The sequence below is a fragment of the Callospermophilus lateralis genome, chromosome 14 (genome assembly GCF_048772815.1).
Source record: "Callospermophilus lateralis isolate mCalLat2 chromosome 14, mCalLat2.hap1, whole genome shotgun sequence".
NCBI classification, from domain to species: domain Eukaryota; kingdom Metazoa; phylum Chordata; class Mammalia; order Rodentia; family Sciuridae; genus Callospermophilus; species Callospermophilus lateralis.
Window position 1 is genome coordinate 52387825 of NC_135318.1, and position 6000 is coordinate 52393824.

The following is a 6000-nucleotide window of genomic DNA, read 5'->3' on the forward strand; positions in this document are numbered from 1 at the left end:
CTCAGTGGTTAAACACACCTGGGTTCAATTCTCAGTACCAAAAACAAACAAAAACAGCTGCCTTGATTTATATTTGTATTTATTATATTTATATTCTTCTTTTAAATTTATTTTTTAGTTGTAGTTGGACACAATACCTTTATTTCATTTATTTTTATGTGGTGCTGAGGATCAAACTCAGGGCCTCGCACATGTAGGCGATTGCTCTACCGCTGAGCCACAACCCCAGCCTCTTATTTACATTCTTGCAGTTCCAAGTACATATATTTTTAATATGTAAAAATTTATACACAGAAGATATTGTTGACTCTCTATTGAACATCTACCCTTGTTCTTTTCTAAATAACCCATTTTTTTTTAATCAGGAAATTCAAGCTATTTCTTGTGCCACAAATTGGTTTAAAGGACACAGGCTTCGATTCTGGCCAATGAGACTTGAGAACAAGTCACCTGGGACTTCCAGGAAACACAGGTGTTTTTTTAAAAAATAACACTCTTATATTTAAACAATTTTAAATTTAATTTTAGATTTAAAAGACTTTATGGATCTCAGTTCCAAATCTATCATATCCTACTTAGGACTACTAATTTCATTATGGAAAAGCAGAAATGTTTTTAAAAAAAATGTCAACGACAACAAAGACTCAACCACTATCATCTTGTTATGTAATAATCTGTCTGAAACAGAAAACACTGAGGCAATACCTCAAGGATATTTGCTCCAAACTTTGAGGCAGGAGCAGAATTTGTCAACTACTTTTAAACTGATGGGGGCTTCTTGGAAAGGCCCCTCATATCCCAGGAAGAGGCAGCCCCTCTTTTTTGCTTAATGTTGCTTTATTTGAGTTGGATACTAAGATAATCTCTTCTGAGTGGTGGATATATTTGACATTAAGAAAACCCAAACTGAGGGCTGGGGCTGTGGCTCAGTGCCAGAACGCTTGCCTCGCACATGTGAGGCACTGGGTTGGACCCTCAGCACCACATAAAAATAAATAAACATAATAAAGATATTGTGTCCATGTATAACTAAAAAAATATTTAAAAAAAAAAAAAAACTGAGCCAGTTGCGAGCCTGTAATCCCAGCAGCTTGGGAGGCTGAGGCAGGAGGATAGTGAGTTCAAAGCCAGCCTCAGGAGCCTAGCAAGGCCCTAAGCAACTCAGTGAGACCCTGTCTCTAAATAAAATAAAAAATAGAGCTGGGGACATGGCTCACATAGGGGATACTGGAAAAAAATCCCCAGTACCCACCACCAAAGAAAAAAAGAAAAGAAAAGAAAACCCAAATTGTCTCTGAGGGACTGAACTGGAAAATCAAACTAACACTTTGAATGTGAACTTCTTATAAGGGCAAATATCCTCATGGCTTAAGTCAAATAAGCCAGGATTTCCTGTATTCTGCAGCTGAAGACATCTAAATTGATAGAATATATTGTTTCAAAAATAGAATCTCATTACCTAGGTGGATCATTTTGTCCCCTTAAGACCGAAAGGCCCATATCCCAGGAATCACCTCAGTCCCTGAAAACCTTGACCATTGTTTATCCCTACGTCACAGATACTTCGGCAATTTTTTTCACTTAATAGATCTTGCATGTCTTTCCATATTAACATATGAACCCTTACACAACACTTCCATTTTATTAATTTGGATGCTATGTAGAATTCCTTTAGATGGATCGTTCCACTAATAAATGTTTTAAATAACCTTAGCCTATTTGTTTTGACAATTACATTGTTCCCTCCTGGGTATTCCCCCACCCCTAATGAACACAATACCTTTATTTTATTTATTTATTTTTATGTGGTGCTGAGGATCAAACCCAGTGCCTCACACACACACCAGGCAAATGCGCTACCACTGAGCCACCACCCCCGCCTTCCCTCCTGGTTTTAAAAGAAGCATTCCATACACTTGGTTTGCAACTTTTTTTTTCTTTGCTTGTAAGATTTTATAATATGGTAATCTTTGAATAGGCAAATAAATCCATAAGTAAACAAAAAAACCTCCTGGAGACATCGCCTCATGTTTTAACATGCTGCTTACTCATCAACCTCTCTTAATAGAACTGTCTCATACTTTCCATCTTAATCTTGCCCATCCATTTCCCCTTCATTTGTTCTATCCTCATGAACTTTGGATTTGAAAACAGAATTTGCTGACATCACCACAAAAGCATTGCCCGTCCTGCCTCTCACTCCAAGTGATGTTTCCAGACTTTCGAACTTGAAATAAATTTGCTGGAATCCAAGTTTTACCAAATTTTGAAGAATAAAGTAAAAGAATGAACCAATTTTCTCAGGAACAATTAGATCAAGAACATTTTGTTCTGTTCCTTGAAAGACATATTTCTTCTGGAAAGGGGAATGTGTATCCTTTAGGATTATTTTAACATAAGAAAAGAAAACTCATTGCAAGTGACTTTAAGATAAGGATTTTCATTATTGTTTCTCAAAACAAGAAGTCCAGACGGGAGGGAAATCCTGGGCTCAGCTCAGAAGTTGGTTGACTTCATCCAGGACATAGATTCTCTCCATCTTTCTGATTTTTCCGTGTTCAGTGATTGGGCTTTGTTTCCAAGCTTGTTCCCTCTTGACTACAAAATAGCTGCAGCATCACACACTCAAAGAATGGCATCTCAAGACAGAAAAAGGAAATGTCCTTATCATCTATTACTTTTTGAAAGTGAGGAAAATCTTCCCAGAAATGTTGCAGATATTCTCCAATCTTATTTGCCCCCATCTGTATCTTTATCTAAACAATCACTTAGAAACCCATGAATGTGCCAGTCACTATAAGCTCAGGCGAATCAAGAGCCATCTCCTGCTTCCCTTAAAGAACATCACAATATGGCCACTGGAGGAAGGGGAACAGAGCCAAGCAACAGGGAGAAAACTGTCAGGAGAGGGGAGTAAGAAGCCACTATTGGATGGCCTGATAGATAAGACAACTGTGGGGCACACCTGTAAATCCCTGCTAGTCTGGAGGCTAAGGTAAGAGGATCTCTCAAGTTCAAGGTCAGATTGGGCAATAATTCAGTCACACCCTGTTTCAAAATTTAATTTTTTTTAATAGGACTAGATATGTAGTACAGTGGTAGAGCACTTGCCTAGCATGCATAAGGGACTAAGCCAGGACTCAAAAATCACCTGAACTGGGGAGGTAAAAAAAGACAGGACAGCTTCCAGAATTTTATCAGGTTATATTTACTTTGGAGAACTGGGGATTCTCTCCAGGCTCAGCAACCACCATTCCAGTTATAAAATGGTTCTCTCAAGTGGTATTCCAGTTATATAATGGTTTCTGGTTTTGGTTTAAATAGGATTACTAGGAGGTTATTTTAAAAAATTATTTTGGCTCTGGTTGTTGATGTTAAAAACAACATCTATAGCAGCACCTCTCTAAGCCTCAGTTTCCTTGTATGTAAAATGGGTCTAAAAAACTGGAAATGATACACAGAGTCACTTGGAACAGTTCCTGGCACTTAGTGAGCATGTGTAAATACTTGTTATGCCAGTTTTTGATACAATTCCAAGATAAATTATCTCGTTTCCTAAACTGCACCAAATTGGGTAAAAATGGCAAGTTAGAAAATGTCTAATGACTTAGAGGCATTTATTGATTTAAAGTTCATTCCAAAAGGTGGCTGCCAAGTGTACCTTTTTTGGGGGGGAGGAGGTACTGGGGATTGAACCCACAGATGCTTTACCCTGTGCTACATCCCCAGCTCTTTTTATTTTTATTTTGGGAAAGGGTCTCACTAAGTTGCTTAGGGCCTCCCTGATTTGCTAGGCTGGCCTTGAACTTGTAATTCTCCTGCTTCAGCCTCCAGAGCCACTGGGATTATAGGCATGCACCACCATGCCGGCCAGACTTTAAAAGTCTTGAACTTTATACATCCCAGCCAGGCCAGGCGCCAGGCTTGTCCTCCTTGTTCCCTTCCCCTAGCCACCCCCTCCCCCTTCACCATCAGCAACTTGAAGCCTGACAGCCAGCACAATCCTGGAGGAGGAGGTTCGGACATTGTCAGTGGCCTCCCTGTGGACATTAAACCCAGAGAACTCTACCTGCTCTTCTGGCCATTCAAGGGACATGAAGGGTCCCTGATCAGGTTCACCTGGAGACAGCCTGTTGGTTTTGTCATCTTTGACAGCCAGGCAGGAGTAGAAGCCTCCAAGAATGCACTGAAGCATATTCGCTTTGATCCTGAGAACCCATAAACCCTGAGGCTAGAGTTTGCCAAAGCCAACACCAAGATGGCCAAGAGCAAGCTTATTGCAACACCAAATCCCACCAGTGTTCACCCTGCCCTAGGAGCACATTTCATCGCCCCGGATCCCTATGACCCGATGGGGGCTGCTCTGATTCCTGCTTCCCCAGAGGCCTGGGCCCCTTATCCTCTGTACACCACAGAGCTGACCCCAGCCATCTCACATGCTGTGTTCACCTACCCAGCTGCCGCTGCCGCTGCTGGCCTACATGCTCAGGTGCGCTGGTACCCCTCCTCCGACGGCACCCAGCAAGGATGGAAGGATCCCAGTTCTGTTGATTCTTCAGTCTGGTCGCCAGGAAGTTGGTTCTAGAACTATGTGGTGGGGCCAGAATAGGGCCCTGAGCTTCCACCGCCCCCTGCGGCCTGTGCAGAGCTGCTGCTTCTCTGGAGACTATGAATCTTAAGCCTGACTCAGTGAACGGCTTCCTGTTCCTTTCCCTCTTCCTCAGGCTTGTTCCACCCCAAACCCTTCTCCCAGGCCTCCCTGGAGGATTTGAGGGCCTTCTTGCTGGAACACCCAGCCCCAGCTAGGAGGCCTCACTGTGACCCAGCAAGCCCTGACCTGACCTCCTACTCAAACATGCTTCTTAAGCTCCCCCTCAAGGAAAAGAGGCATTTAATTTTGCATGTTTTCTGGCATGAATTAAGACACTTCAACTTGTGTATATGTGAGTGTACAGTTTGTTCTCACACTATCTCCATAGCAACAGGTCCTAGCTTATGGTGCCTGGTCCCTCTCTCCACACCCCGCCTCTACACCCAACCAGGCTTCATAGAGGCCTGAGCCCTGTGGCCACTTCTCCCCCGAGGACCCGTGCGCCACACACTCTTCCAGGCTCAGCAACCACCACACGACATTTGCCTCGTCATTTCGAATCAGTCCTCTGCTTCCTTCTCAGATGGGCCAATAACTATAAGAAAGCCCTCTCCTCTGCCCATCTTGCTGACCTCTCTACAGGGCACCCTGCCCCCAACACCGCTCCTTGTTTTTTCCAAACCTTAAAAATCAAACAAAATGTGAAAAGTGTTTTTGTACTCTGGGTAACAAAATATTTAGGCATCATAAAGGATTTTCATGTGTGTACTATTAATTATTAAAGAGACCTTGTTCGCCTTGTCAGATAAGTTTAATGTTTGGTTTGAGGCATGAAGAAGAAAAGAGTTTCCATTCTTCAGCAGCGAGCCTTTGCGTCAGGCGTTGGTTTAAGAAAAATAAAGAAAAAAAAATTTTTTTGAACTTTAAGAAATTTGGACTTTAATTCATAGGACAAGATCATTTTATTTTAAACCTTAATTCCTTTTAGACTTTAAAACTTTTAGAATTTGAGTTCAATAGACTGAATTAAATGAATTAACTCTAGGACTCTACTCCCATGGGAATTTGATAAATATAGAGATGTTTATGTTCAAATTTGGGTCCTCTCTGTTAGAATTGTATTATCAGAGCATCTTTTTACTATTTAACTCATTGCAAAACCAATTAAGCTCAGTAGTAGTGTGGCTGGATGTAGTTTTAGATAGAAAAATAGAATTAGGGGCTGGGATTGTGGCTCAGAGTGAGAGCACTCACTCTGCCTGTGGGAGGCCCTGGGTTCGATCCCCAGCACCATATAAAGATAAAATAAAGATACTGTGTCCACCTATAACTAAAATAAATAAATAAAAAGAAAAAATAGAATTAGCTTTGTCCCAACCTGATCTGAGAACATGTGGCAGATTTTATTT

At 41.5% G+C, this 6000-nt stretch overlaps 1 pseudogene; it reads left to right on the plus strand.

Annotated features, from left to right (window-relative positions):
* The window catches only part of LOC143379979 (RNA-binding protein with multiple splicing 2 pseudogene), a 92183-nt pseudogene extending 87598 nt beyond the window's left edge, over positions 1-4585 (plus strand).
* Positions 4586-6000: the final 1415 nt, after the last annotated feature.